Genomic DNA, 14257 nt, shown 5'->3' with positions numbered 1-14257 from the left:
GGACCAAACCCCTGCCTCATTGCTCCCTGCTTGGGCGGGCGGCTCTTTACCAGTAGCACCACCTGGGAAGCCCGAGTTCCTCTTTGCCTCAAGCCATTTGCTGTGTAGGCGAGAGTTCCATCAGACGGGACATTTCTCTGGGTTAAAAGCCACCTGCTTCTGTATTTACACAGCAGTGTGCTCGACAGGCTTGATCCTACTGGATCGGAGCAGCCTTTCAAGAAGCATATTCAGAGACGGTATTACGATTCATCAGCTATTAAATGCTCTGATAGCCTTTGTTCACACAGAGAGACTAAATGTAAAGTTCGAAACCGTCTATTACTCCAGAGAAACCGAGACGGAGGCCTCCTGCAGGTCCAGCTCCCGCGGAGCCAGCAAAACCCCCAGGAGGGTGACCCTGTTGGCCTGGGTGCTCCAGGCTCCAGCTCCAGGGATGGGGCCAGGGAGCAGCTCACCCTTCACCTCCCAGGCAGGGACCATGGCTGTTTGAGGAGGAAGCTGGAGACGAAGGTGAGGGCAGGGCTGCCCCGCCACGCAGCCCGGGTGAGGGTCCTGACCTCCCAGGCCTCGGTCTGCCCACTTGCTGCAGGAGCTCCCCCTGCCTGGCTGGGCGGCTGCCAAAGGATTAAAGTGTTCGGATAAGGGAGGTGCTGAGAAGCTCGGCCTGAGTGTGGCTGGTGGGCAGCGTTGTTTCCGGCAGCGAGGCGACGCTTTCTGGCTGCTCCCTGGCTGTGGCCGGCACAGAGAAAGGTGTTTTCCATCCAGTCAATAGTTCGCTTTTATGGCTGTGTCTGATGTCAGAAATTCTAATGGATCCAACCCACATCTGCCGGTTCCCCCCCAATCTCTGAGAGCGGCACCGCTCCCTGTGGGCGCGTGGGGACGCTGGGCACTCTGGCAACATCCGCGGTGCCCACGTGGACGCAACGGCTGGGGCCTTGGGGGCGAGGGCACGGCCTTGGCCAGAAGGGCCCTGCCTGTGCATGGAGCATGCCCAGCGGCTTCCAGGACTGAGGAGGAGGTAGCGGGCAAGGCCAGGCGCTCGCGGGTCCAAGGCACGGCCCCCACTCTGCCCTGCACTGAGAACACGGACACTCATCGGACAGACCGCTCACCACCTCGCCTCCAAGAGCCCGCCCCTCACACCGCTACCGGCACTGGGAAAGGCCCAGAGGTGATGCCTGGGGCAGGACGCAGCGAGCACAGCCTGGGTCTCCAGCCCCGAGGCACCCTGGAAGGCCTCTGGGCCCAGGTCTGAAGTCGGGTTTAAACACCCGCTCTCTGTGCTGAGACTCTTCAGCTGGGAAAAACCTGAGACCTCCTGGTTCTCCAATGGAAGAAAACATCCCTGTGTTTGGACTCAAGTCAGGAAACTTCCTTGTTTTAGCAAAACAAGAGACTTTTACGGGGGGGGGGGGGGAGCGGGGGGGAAGCGGGGGGAGGCTTTCCAATTAAAACTGCAGAAAATGAGATCCATGTGAAAGCTCAACTAGGGAATTCCAGGGACGCTGGGCTGGAAACAGGCTTCACGGTGGAGCCTCGGACGAGACCGCCAGCCTGCACAGGCCCCCCACACAGGCCCAGGAGCAAACAGGGTGGGGGCCAGAGCTCGGGAACCCCCACCTCTGGAAAGGCCCTGGTTGTCTCCAAGCCGCCGACCACCGTCCAGCCCCTGGGGCCCCTGCGTGGCTCCTCCTCACGTCACCAGACCCGACGGGCACCTGCCTGGCCTGCCAGGGGCCTCTTCACTGTCCCCCCAGGATGTGGCTCCCACTGCACTGCCCCACCGCCCAGGTTGCCGCACCAAGCCCCCACCCCAGCCCTGCAGAGGTCTTCACCCTCCCAGGCCAGGCGGGCCAGGCCCGGCCCTCCCCACACCGCAGGCCTACTCTGTTCCCAGGCGCCCCGCCGCCCCAGGGGGGTCCGCAGACTCTGACAGTCTGGCTTGTGGAGATGTCCCACCACACAGATGCCCCGGCCAGAGCCGTCCCAGGCAGGGCGGGCGGCGGGGACTGCGGGGCCCACAGGTGGGACCTAGACACCGGCCCAGCTCTCGGGAGCCTCTCCCAGACACCCCCCAGAGGCAGGGCTGCCCGCCCGCCCTCTACCCCATGGGGTCAGCCGCCCCCAGGTGCCGCCCGACCCCGGAACGGGGGACACATCCCCCACCCACTGGGACCAGCGGGCTGCCCCAGGCTCGAGGTTGAAGGCCAAAGGTCGCAATGTGATGTGCTCCCTGCAAGGTGCCCACACCCCACCTCCCAGAGCTCATGCCCTTGGGTGACCCCTCTACCCACAGCCCCCATAAAATCGGGTGTTGTTTGTCTAGTCACTAGGTCATGTCTGACTCTTTTGGGACCCCATGGACTGTGGCCCGCCAGGCTCCTCTGTCCGTGCGATTTCCCAGGCAAGAAGACTGGGGTGGGCTGCCATTTCCTCCTCCAGGGGGTCTTCCCGACCCAGGGTTCGAACCGGTGTCTCCTACCTTGGCAGGACACAGCAAAAATGAAGGGACGGGCCACTGAGGCCACGACGCCCGTTTTCCTGGAATCTCCTCCACGGTGAGGATGGAGCTGGCCCAGGGTCACAGGCTGGTGGGCAGCCAGCAGCCAGCAACCGGCGAACCGAGTCCTGAGCCCCCTGTTCCGAGGGCAGCCAGGGGGCTTAGACACGGTCCTTCCGCAGCAGGCCTCTGCCTGAGGCCCTCCTGCCCCAGACCCCAGCCCTCCTGAACAGCAGCGGGCAAGCCACAGACCAGCGGCTGAGCAGGCGGGAGCGTGAGGCCCCCGGGCTCTGGGGAGGCCCGCTGGGGTGCTCCGAGTCCAGCAGGGGAAGGATTCCCGGGGCAGGAGGGTCGTGCCTTTGCGGGGACCCAGAGGGGGGCCCGTGACCCTTCCTGCACGTGGGCTCTGGGGCAGGCTGGGTCCTGAGAGTGCGTGAGCTCCCCGCCCGAGGACTCAGCACGCAGTGGGGTGTATGGAGCTGGGGCTGAAGAAAGACAAGGGGCCTCGCGGAGAGGTGGGGCCTGGACACTGGCTTCTCGGGATTTCCAAGACCCCGCCCCCACCTCTAGTCCTCCCGCTTGTTCCCCTAAACTCGTCTTGAAGACTGAACCCCTGGCACCCAGGCGTGTGGCCGTTTGGAAACGGGGCGTCTGTGGGTGGACCTGGTGAAGCTGAGGCTGCCCTGCAGGCGCCGGGCCCCCATCCAGTAGGACGGTGTCCTGTGAAGCCAGACGGCTGGAGACACACATACAGGGAGATGCCATGGGGAGGGGCTCAGAGAGGGTGGTGCTTCCCTGAGTCCAGGCGCCGGCCAACGCCGGCCAAGCTGAGAAGCTGGAGGGGGCCTGGGCCAGAGTCCCCCTCGGCCGCAGAAGGAAGCCGCCGCACCAACACTGTGGCCTCAGACTTCCAGCCACTGGGACAGGATACCCACCCCCCTCATCCTTCTCTCCAGGGAACATACACGACCTCCTGCCAGGCGCCGGGCACCTGGGAGGCGCTGCAGAGACAGCGGGGCCACGGACAGACCCGGCCAGGCCCCGGGGGCTCAGCAGGAAGACCCTCAGCCCAACAGTCACGGCGCACGCACTCACACTGCTGTGCAGAGGCCACTGGCCCTGGGGGGTGGCGGGGGGGTCCAAGGACAGCAGGCGGGCCCAGGACGGGATGCTGGAGTGACCCGCTGAACTGAGAGGGACACCAGAGCGTGGAGGCCACGCGGGCGCCGACAGGGGGTGGGTATGGCCGGCACAGCCCCTCCTGCCCACCCTGGGAGCCCCGCCGGGAACACACAGGCTGCGAAGCAAGGGTGGAGGGCCGAGTGCCCCGGCCTGCGGGTGTGACCATCAGTGGATGCAGGAACCAACAGGAGGGCAGCGACTCTTTCTTCAGTAAATTAGAAAACGCCACGTGCACTCGTGCACGAGGTAAGGTCGTTTCAGGAGACTTCGTTCAGTCACCCACACGCGGGTCCTGTGTGCACCAGGCTGAGAACTAACCTGCTTCCTGGCAGGTGCCGCCAGGCCCTGGCCCTGCCGGGAACCGGGTCAACATGCCTCGTGCACACATCCGTCCTTCCTGGGACGGTGGCTGCTCCTGGGCCCCAAGATGGTCCCAAAGCCTTCCACAGCCAGTGGGGCCAGAGCTCTGGAGCCACACGGCCATCATCCTCCTGAGCAACGGCGCCCAGCTGACCTCAGTGTGCAGGGTGTGGGTACACGTATGTGGATGTGTGCTCACATGTGAGTGAGGGTGCACACGTGAGCGTGTGCAGGTGTGCAAGGCGTGTGCCTGCACCGCTGTGGTGCTGACTAGTAGTGGGAGGTGCTGGATTTCCTCCCGGGGACCTCGGAACAGCAGCCAGAGAGGGGCCATGAGGCTGCACAGCAGTCACTGGGCGTGAACTCCGGGGGAAGCGGGGCCGGCCCCTGAGGTCTCAGCACACGGGGCTCCTGGGTGCAGGGTGGGCGCGTGCAGGGGGCCATGTCTAAAGCTCCAAAGCGCTGTCCTCCACTCCCATGCCGTCTCGGCAGGGGCCAGACCCAGAAAGTCCTACGGCCACCCGGTGCTCCCCCGAGGCCGTGTCTGGACTGTGCTCTCGGCTCCGCTCTCTGCCGCCCCCCAGGGGCTCCCTTCCATGCCCTGCGCCCCATCGGGAACCCCAGGTTCAGTCGCACATCCATGTGCCCTCCAACAAGGAGCATGCAGACGGCGCAGACCACCCAGGCCTGAGTCTGCACAGGACGTGCCCATGAGGAGGGAGGACCTGAAGCTTCCACAGATCCCGTCCGCGGCACCAGGCCGGGTGCACGGTCATACGGGCCGCAGGGGCCTCCACAGAGCCTCCCAGTGGGGCGGGCGTCCAAGTGGTCACCTCTGAGCCCGACCAGGCTGCCAGCCGCTCATCCGGTGCGGGAGGGGCCACGTTGCCATCTGCCCTCAGCCCACTGAGCCACTGCCGCTCGGTGAGGTCAGTTCAGTTAAAGCTGAACAGCCTGGCTGACCGGGTGCAGGCCACGCGGAGCCCAGCACCTGCTCCCACCCCAGCAGATGGGGGCCAGCACCCCCGACCCCAGCCTGAGCCCCCCAGCGCCCCTCTCTGCAGGGCCGGCTGACCGTCCCCTGGGCTGAGGGCATGCTGCGCAGCCCATGAAGGCGGCCGGGTGGACGGGCACCGGACCCCGGCCAGCCTGGGTCTCTGCAAGATGGTGTTTTGACCAAGAACCAGCAGACGTAGAGCTGCGCCCTAGTTAGGCTTTTGTTTTACACAGAGATGAGTTAGCAACCCTGAAATTGCCCGGCATTTATTCTAGACTTGGGCGAGCAGGGGTAATCAGAATGGCTGCATAATTTGCAGGTTCTGTACAAAATGAGAACATGGGGCCCGTGTTCAAAACTCGTTAAGAATTTCAGGATGTTATCAGCAGAGCTGTGAACAGGCCCCTCCGAGCACGGCCCTGGATAATCCCTGGATAATGAGAGTCTGGGGATGGGGCCACAAGTCAGGCACGGGGAGGCATGGGGACGGGCTGCTGCCCCACCTGGGGTCCCCACATGCCCCGGGTTGTAACACAGACACGTGTCCACACACACATAGGCAGGACAGACCTGGGCCCCTGTGTAGGGGGGAAGCATGTCTGAGCTCTGGTCTGAGCCCTGAGCCCTCCCAGAGCTCAGACCGCAGATCCAAAGGTCCCTGTCCTGTGAGAGGCCTCAGGGCTCCCTGGAGAAACTGCTGGTTCCAGAGCCCAGACGCAGGAGGCATCAGCAAGTGGCAGTCTCGTGGGGCTGCAAAGGGGAGGCGGGCTGGGGGAGGGACAGAGCCCCCCAGAGGGCTCCCGAAGGCCGGACGTGGGTCAGATGACCGAAGAACCACAGTAACGACCGTGGGGATGAAGACCCTCTGACTCAGCCCAGGCTGCCCCAGCAGGCCTGCCCAGGCCCATGGCCCCTACAGCCCCCAGGGTCAGAGCCTCACCCCATGGGGTCAGGGGTTACACCCGCGTCCCCTACAGCCCCCGGGGTCAGGGCTCACCCCGCGGGTGCGGGGCTCACAGACACCAGCTGGGAAAACATGCCAGACAAGAGAGAGAAGCCCAACCCACATCCCGTTGGCAGAACTGTTGCTCACAGAGAAGGGCCAAGGGACGCAGAGCAACCGCTTGGCAAACACGACAGCAATTGCCTGGGGGAAAATGACACTGAAAAGTGAGATGGTCGCAGGCCTGACGCCCATCAACGGGGAGGGAGGAGCTTCGACGGGAGGGAGGAGCTTCGAGGAGGGGGAGGGGCTTCGAGGAGAGGGAGGGGCTTCGAGGGGAGGGGGGGGCTTCGAGGGGAGGGAGGGGCTTCGAGGGGAGCGGAGCAACCGGGAGAACAGTCCACGCCCCCCGCCCGTGCACGAGCAGAAGGGAGGCCCAGGAAGGGTCCACAGCACCCACGTGTTTCTGTGTGATGGGCGCATCCTCGGTGTGGCTGCGGGGCTGCAGTGACGAGCCCCGGCTTAGAGGCTCGGTGTCCCCGAGACGTGCCGGGAATGAGGAGCCGTCCCCTGGGAGGAGGCCCGGGAGACATGAGAGCTGAGCACCGCCGGTGTCCCGCAGTGGGCCCTGCTCAGGGAAAGTCCATCAGACTCCGCCGCGTAGCACGTCGCCTCCCCTGTGTTTCTGGGGCCGAGTCGTCCTCCCTGGGGCGCCAGCACCCGTCTCCTGCTCCTTCACGGGTGAGAACACACCCTCCTGTCATCAGCAGCCAGGAGGACACAACCCTTGCCAGGGCCATGTCCCCCTCCGAGGGGCGGAGAGGACCTCCCCAGGGACCCCTGAGGCCACCCCCTCCCTCTCAACACCGCTCCCTGCAGCGGAGCCCTGATCTGGGGGGCCTCCGATGGCCACCAGCCCGGCCCCTGGGTGTGGGGAGGGGGGAGCCGGCCTGGCCCCAGGCACCTGTGGGACAGGGGTGCCAGTGACGCCCTGCAGCTGTTGGCTCTGCAGCATGAGGGTCCCAGCACCACTCAGGTGCAGTAGCTCAGGGGCTCAACTCAGCAAAGCGGGCCTGTGACAACTCGCGGTGCAGAGGAGACGACCCAGGGCCTGAGACCAGGAGGAGTCCTGCACGGGGACGGCACGCCTGGGCACCCAGGCCGAGCCCCGGGCACCAGGGTTTCCTGGGTGTGAGCACGTGGCCCCGGAAGCACAAAGTGCTCTCATCAGGGGGACATTGCAGGCCTTCCTTGGAGTCAGAGGCAGAGGGCCAGACCTCACCGGGGCCAGACAGGCTGTGCCGTGGACGTCGGCTGACCGCCTCAGTGTCCACTTCATGCTAGAGCCAGAGAGGCTGCCCCACGGAGACTGCGGCGTGGACAGTCCTGTCAGATTCTCTGTTAATTCAAGTGGGGGTGAGGGACTGGCCCCTGGGGCTTCTGACCTTCTGGGGGGAAAGACAGCAAAATCTGAGACATTTGGCTCCACACAAGAAGGAGGGACCTTGAGTCAGCTTCCAGGGAAGCAAAAGTTGAGGTCAGATTAAGAGAGAGGTGAAAACGGGGGGCCACCAGGGAAGAACGGCACAAGCCTCAACTCTCAACTCAGCCTGGAGAGAGAGACTTAGAGAAAGCTAACCATTCAGAATGAGATGACCGGGTGGCCAGCAGAGGGGACTAGAGATGCCTGGGTCGGGGGGTGGGGGGTGGGGAGCATCTGGCTACGAGTAGCTGCACAGAGTGGCCTCGAAAGTCCCGCAGGAGGGGCATGGCTGCAGACAGCAGGAAGGCTGCCTGGAGGAGGCGGTGAGAGGCTCCCCAGGCCTCCAGGTCTCTCTTTGCTTGCAGGCCCAACACAGAACAAGGTGCTTCTGGAGGCCCGGGCCCCACCTGAGGTTGTGTGGTTGAGCACCAGCTCGGATGGAGGTGTGACTGGGTGACATGTCTGGGGACAGTGCCACACAGATGCAGTTTATTCAGAGAGAATTCTGTTTATTTCATGAGCAGACTGTCTCCGGCTCCAAGTTCTGAATGTTGTATGAAAGGGTCGAAGTAAATGTTTATGTCTTGTCCCCTGCACGCACTCACACATGTGCACGCACGCACACACACACACACACACACACACGCGCGCGCACACACACACACGTGAACTCTGACGTCCCTGGAGACTCAAAGTCCATCGAGCGAGGACTGCATCCTCTCTGTAATAAGATGTGGACATGGACCCGACCTGACCAGCTTGGGGGAGAGCCCTGCTCACGACTTTAACGGGCACAGCATGAGCCGGCCCGGCCTGGGGCAACGAAGAGGCCAGGCAGGGATGTGTGCAGGACCACGCCCATCCTGCTCCAGGAGCCCTGCCCCAGCTGCCAGGCGGGCGTCGCTGTGCCCGCCCCTGTCCTCTGCTGGCATGCCCCTGCCCCCAACCCCACACAGCCCCCTCCTCCGTCGGGGGTCTCACACGCAGAGATGTCGCCGCCCCAGCCGTGCTCGCTGGGGCCACTCCCCTCCACTGACGCCCCGTGTGCAGGGTCTCTTGCGCCCGGGGACCTGGAACCTCTTGTTTCCACCCCTGGTGCGCGGTGCATGCGGCCCCTCCTGTGCCCTGCAGGGCTGTGGGCAGACGGGAGACCCGCAGGCCCGTGGCCTGCGCCTGCCAGCTCTGAGGGGCCCAGCGCCCCAGCAAGCCCTCAGATGCCTCCTCCCACCTTCGCCTTCCTCGCAGGCCTGCCTGGCATCCACTGCCCAGCCCTTCACACACCAGGTGGCTCAGGGTGGGCGGCTCAGGGTGGGCAGGCACCCGGCCTGCCGTCCCAGGAACTTCCGGCTTCCATTTCCTGGTCAGCACGTTGCTTCTGTCTGGGGCAGTTGTGGGTGTTGAGCTCGTTTATGTAATTGTGGGTGTTGAGCTCATTTATGTACACCCACGTCCTGGGGACGGCGTCGCTGGACACACACAGGCCATTTCAGCCCGGGCTGAGCCTGTCCGGGCTCCTGCCTCTCTGCATTCGAGCCCGGCTCTCCGCTCACTGGGCTGGTATCATCTGCCCCTGCAGCCCGCTGCGGGGCCACCCTACCCTCTCCGGGGCGGGCTCTGCACCCTCTGGCAGACTTTCCCCAAGGAAGGTTGGGGCTGCGATGTTGGCCTCGGTCAGTCAGGGAGGTGATCAAACAGCAACCAGGCGCAGGCCTGGAGCTCGGACAGAACGCCGGAACTCGGGGAGGCAGGCAGGGCACCAGACGTGCCACCTCCGAGCGGCCTCTTCCTGCTTCCCCCTCAAACTTCTCAGCCTTCAAAAGCCGCTGGGCTCCCCTCGCGTTCCAGGGAAGATAATCTATTATTTGTTCAAAAATAGGTTTCCAGTACTGACCCGGGGCGTGTGAGCCGCTCACCAGGGGGGCTCGCCTGGCTTTTTGTGCGATAATAACAGAGCTGAGTGCACGAGGCTGAAGTCTGTCATCCCGTCGATTTTCCTCCTGGGAAGCTGGTGCCTCAGTGAGGGTTCAGCCCGAGTGGACTGCCAGCCAGCGCCTCCCTGGGGGCAGAGGGGTCAACCAACCCACCCCCCCCCAGCCCCTCAGGACATGCACTGCCCTCCCCAGCCCCGCGCCTGGCCAGGACGCTCCCTGCTGCCGGTGGGTGGAGACAACCCCCCAGGGCCAGGGCCAAGGCAGCGGTCAGAGGAAGAGATGGTGAGAGAGGCCGGCCCGCTGGTCCACACCCTTCCTTGGCCCCAGGCCCCTCGCCGCGGGCTCCTCTAAGCCCCAAAGCAGCAGAGTTTGGCCAGGGATGCACAGTGGAGTTGGAGGAGGGCTGTGCAGGATGACATGCTTCCTTCCACCCTCCCATGTGGATGCCGTAGCCCCCAGGACTCAGGATGGCTTTTGAGAAGGTGATCAAGCTGAACAGGTCATCAGGGAGGGCCCTAATCCAGCCTGCGTGCTGTCACCATAAGGGGAGGGGGGCAGGACACCGCCAGGGACAAAGGCCGGGCGGGCGGGCTCACAGTGAGAGACAGCCCTCGGGGCCCTCAGCGTCCAGGACTCAGCCCAGGAGCGTCTGATGTCGGAGCCGCCACAGGGACTCAGGGCCCTCCTGACGCCCCCTCCAGGCCGGCCACCACTCCCCGGGCAGCCGTCCAACAAACTGTGGTCCAACACCCGCTTTCCCTGACAGCTCCCCAGGCAGGTGAATGACCCCGATCCCACCAAGGGCACCGCGAGGAGAGGCCCCACACCTCCCCTGATGCCCAGCTTCCAGGACTGACCAGCACGGCTTCCCACTGACCCTGCTCACTGCGCCAGCTGTCTCGGTTTATCTCACCGTGCTCACCGTCCGCTGCACCCAGGCAGGCAAGGCATGCGTGGGGAAGCTGGAAGAAACTGCGAGGAGCTGTGGGAACCAGACACGTTCACTCTCTCCAGGCTGGCACGTCAGCCCAGCAGACACGCTGTATTCTCTCCTCTCGCGGTTGACCCAGCGGATACAGCTGTAACAGCCTCAGCACCACAATGCAGCCACGAGGCAGCCGCAAGGGCTTTTTCAGGTGGAGCTTATACATGCTCCCAGAACAAAGGTGGCCCGTGGCCGAGCGAGTACCTTGGGACATGCGTGCACAATGCTCCAAGCGATCTGGGCGATTACATAACTGTGTGTTTACAAAACACGGGGCCAGGGCAAGAGGGCCCAGGGCAAGAGAGCCTGGCCACCGCCATCTTGGCTAATCTGCTCTCTCCCGACAACGGCCAACCTCAGCCCTCTGGGGCCACCGCGCCCAGGAGCAGGAGCTGACCTGCTGCCAGGGCGGGAGGAGCCCAGAGGCCGTCGCCGCCCTGTCACCGGAACCATGCCTGCTGCTCCCGCGTTTGCCCATGGCGGCGCCTCAACCGCGCTTCTGAGAGTCTCTCTTCATTTTTCCTGCAGGGGCCTTGCACACTCGTCTCTGAGTCGCCGAGCTGAGTGGGTGCAGGGCAGGGCATTCCCTGAGCTCAGGAAACACCGAAGGTCAGCGTAGAACGGGGCTCAAAACAGTCACAGCTCTGCTCCAGCGAGCCCGTCATCCCTCCCCTTCAGAGAAACAGCCACAAAAACTCCCACCACACAACCACACCTCGCATGTCCCACGGGGACACTGGACCCTGAAGGCGGCGCTCCAGAAGAGCAGGCAGGCTCACCCAGGTGCTGCGGGCCCGAGCAGGGAGCCACCAGGAGGGGACGAGGCTGCACCTGGTGAGAACACCGGGCATTTAGCACACCGTGGCATGTCCACGCCACCAGCTCCTACAACCCACCTCAGACACAGTCAGGAAACATAAGAAAATGTGTGCTCAAGGGTACACATTACAGCCCTTGTTTCAATAACTGAGGGCTGGAGACAACCCAACCGTCTATCAACATGTGGGGACCGTTGGGTAAACTGTGGTGTATTCAAAACCACAGAACGGAGACGTGTGTGGCCGTGAAGAGATAGAAGGGCTATCACTATTCGCTGTAGGGCGTTTTCTCCAGATGCAGGAAAAATAAACTCGCTGGCGTGGGATGGGGAGGAAGATTCAAGAGGGAGAGTGTCGGGAGCCAGCGTGAGGAATCCCACCCGTGACAAGGTCATGAAGGAGGAAGCTGACATACGCAAGGCCGTGATCAGACTTCAGGAGTTCCCCCTGGCATTTCCTGAGCGTCCACCCCCCCCCCAAAAAAATAATCTGTCTGCTTTTCCACTCTTCTGACATTCTCTGGAAAAAGTCAATTCAGGGCTTTAGTCTTCTGCATTTGAAAGAGTGTTTCAATCCAAAAACCCCTCTGATGGCTTTCTAGCCTGCCTGCAGGACTCGTACAGCTGCGCATGTGATTGTTTGAGGCCCCCTGACCGCAGGAGGCACAGGAAGCTTAAAACATCCTAGGAATGTAAGGGCTTCCGAGGAGTCAACGTCATTAGAATAGGACTGATTAAAAGTTTCATTTGTTGAGCCAATACTTGCTGCCAAATTTTCATATCCTTTATTTTTAGATATAGTTGGTATATAGAAGAATAAGTAGTAGACCTGGTATTAGCAACATTAGATCTTTGAGTTAAGCACCTTCTTTGTTATACCCCACTGCGCCTTTGTTCTATAGAGATGTAACTTTAGCGCTTTAAGGAGATGCAGATTAAAGAAAAACACTTAGGGGAAACGAAATTAACATTCATTAAGAAAGAGAGCCAAAAAGTGTTAACAAGCCTCTTGGCCAGAAGATAACGTAAATCACCTGAGACCTTTTGTATACAAAAAGATATACAGAAAGAGTCTGGGCTGCTAACGCTACATGATTTTGTATTACCCATTGATCTCTGTATAATCAAAAGTATAAAAGGCCTTGAAGGACACTAGAAGAGGAGCCAGTCGCTGGACTGGTTTCCCCCGTGTCTCTCTCTCTCTTTTTCCCTCCCTCTCCTCTTTAATTTCAGGCTGAATTTCCATCTGGGGCGCGGAGGCTCGCCAAGACTACTTACTTGCCCTGGCTGTTAAGACCTGCGCGAAAGGGAGCCTAAGGGGAGGCACCCTTAGATATTCAAGCGAGCGCCGGTGGCCCAACGTAGATGGTGCAAATTCCTTGTCTGGAATTTTATTGGTCTTCCGCGTAATCCAAACTATTCAGCCCTCTTCCTCCACTTAATCTTCCTATTACACTATTTCTTCCTAATCTAATCTTATATTAATAAATAAATAAGTCTTTCCTCGCTGACTCCGTCCACCCTTCGAATTCCCTGGATCCACCGGGGCTGGACCCCGGCAGGAGAGGACATGTGTGTACCTCTGGTTGATTCGTGTTGATGTATGGCAGAAACCAACACAGCACTGTGACGCAACTATCTTTCAATTTAAAATAAATTTTTAAAAAACTCAATGGGACCTCTAGAGATGAAAAATATTACATCTAAAATGAAAATTCACAACATAACCTTAACAGCGGTTTGGAAACTTCAGAAGCTTATCAAGAAGCTTAAACACATAGCTTTCAGTTCAGCTCAATTGCTCAGTCATGTCTGACTCTTTGCGACCCCATGGACTGTAGCATGCCAGGCCTCCCTGCGCATCACCAACTCCCAGAGTTCACTCAGACTCACGTCCATCAAGTCGGTGATGCCATCCAACCGTCTCGTCCTCCGTCGTCCCCTTCTCCTCCTGCCTTCAGTCTTTCCCAGCATCAGGGTCTTTTCCAGTGAGTCAGCTCTTCACATCAGGATTGGAGCTTCAGCATCAGTCCTTCCAGTGAATATGCCTCATTGGACTGATTGCTTAGGATTGACTGGTTTGATCTCCTTGCAGTCCTGCAAGGAGCGCTGCCTTCAGGGTCCAGTGTCCCCGTGGGATGGGCAAGGTGTGGTCTCCTTGCAGTCCGACTCTCAAGAGTCTTCTCCAACACCACAGTTCAAAAGCATCAATTCTTCACCACTCAGCTTTCTTTATGGTCCAACTCTCATATCCATACATGACTACTGGAAAAAAACATAGCTTTGATTAGATGAACCTTTGTTGACAAAGTAATGTCTCTGCTTTTTAATATGCTGTCTAGGTTGGTCATACCTTTTCTTCCAAGAAGCAAGCATCTTTTAATTTCATGGCTGCAGTCAACATCTGCAGTGATTTTGGAGCCCAGGAAAACAAAGTCTGTCACTGTTTCCATTGTTTCCCCATCTATTTGCCATGAAGTGATTCCAATCCCAAAGAAAGGCAATGCCAAAGAATGCTCAAACTACTGCACAATTGCACTCATCTCACAGGCTAGTAAAGTAATGCGCAAAATTCTCCAAGCCAGGCTTCAGCAATACATGAACCGTGAAATTCCAGATGTTCAAGCTGGTTTTAGAAAAGGCAGAGGAACCAGAGATCAAATTGCCAACATCCACCGGATCATCGAAAAAGCAACAGAGTTCCAGAAAAACATCTATTTCTGCTTTATTGACTATGCCAAAGCCTTTGACTGTGTGGATCACAATAAACTGTGGAAAATTCTGAAAGAGTTGGGAATACCAGACCACCTGACCTGCCTCTTGAGAAACCTATATACAGGTCATGAAGCAACAGTTAGAGCTGGACATGGAACAACAGACTGGTTCCAAATAAGAAAAGGAGTACGTCAAGGCTGTATATTGTCACCCTACTTATTTAACTTCTATGCAGAGTACATCATGAAAAACGCTGGACTGGAAGAAGCACAGCTGGAATCAAGATTGCCGGGAGAAATATCAATAACCTCAGATATGCAGATGACACCACCCTTATG

This window comes from Oryx dammah, unplaced genomic scaffold, assembly GCF_014754425.2.
Source record: "Oryx dammah isolate SB20612 unplaced genomic scaffold, SCBI_Odam_1.1 HiC_scaffold_20, whole genome shotgun sequence".
Classification (NCBI taxonomy): domain Eukaryota; kingdom Metazoa; phylum Chordata; class Mammalia; order Artiodactyla; family Bovidae; genus Oryx; species Oryx dammah.
Note: the sequence above shows the minus strand (reverse complement) of the source record.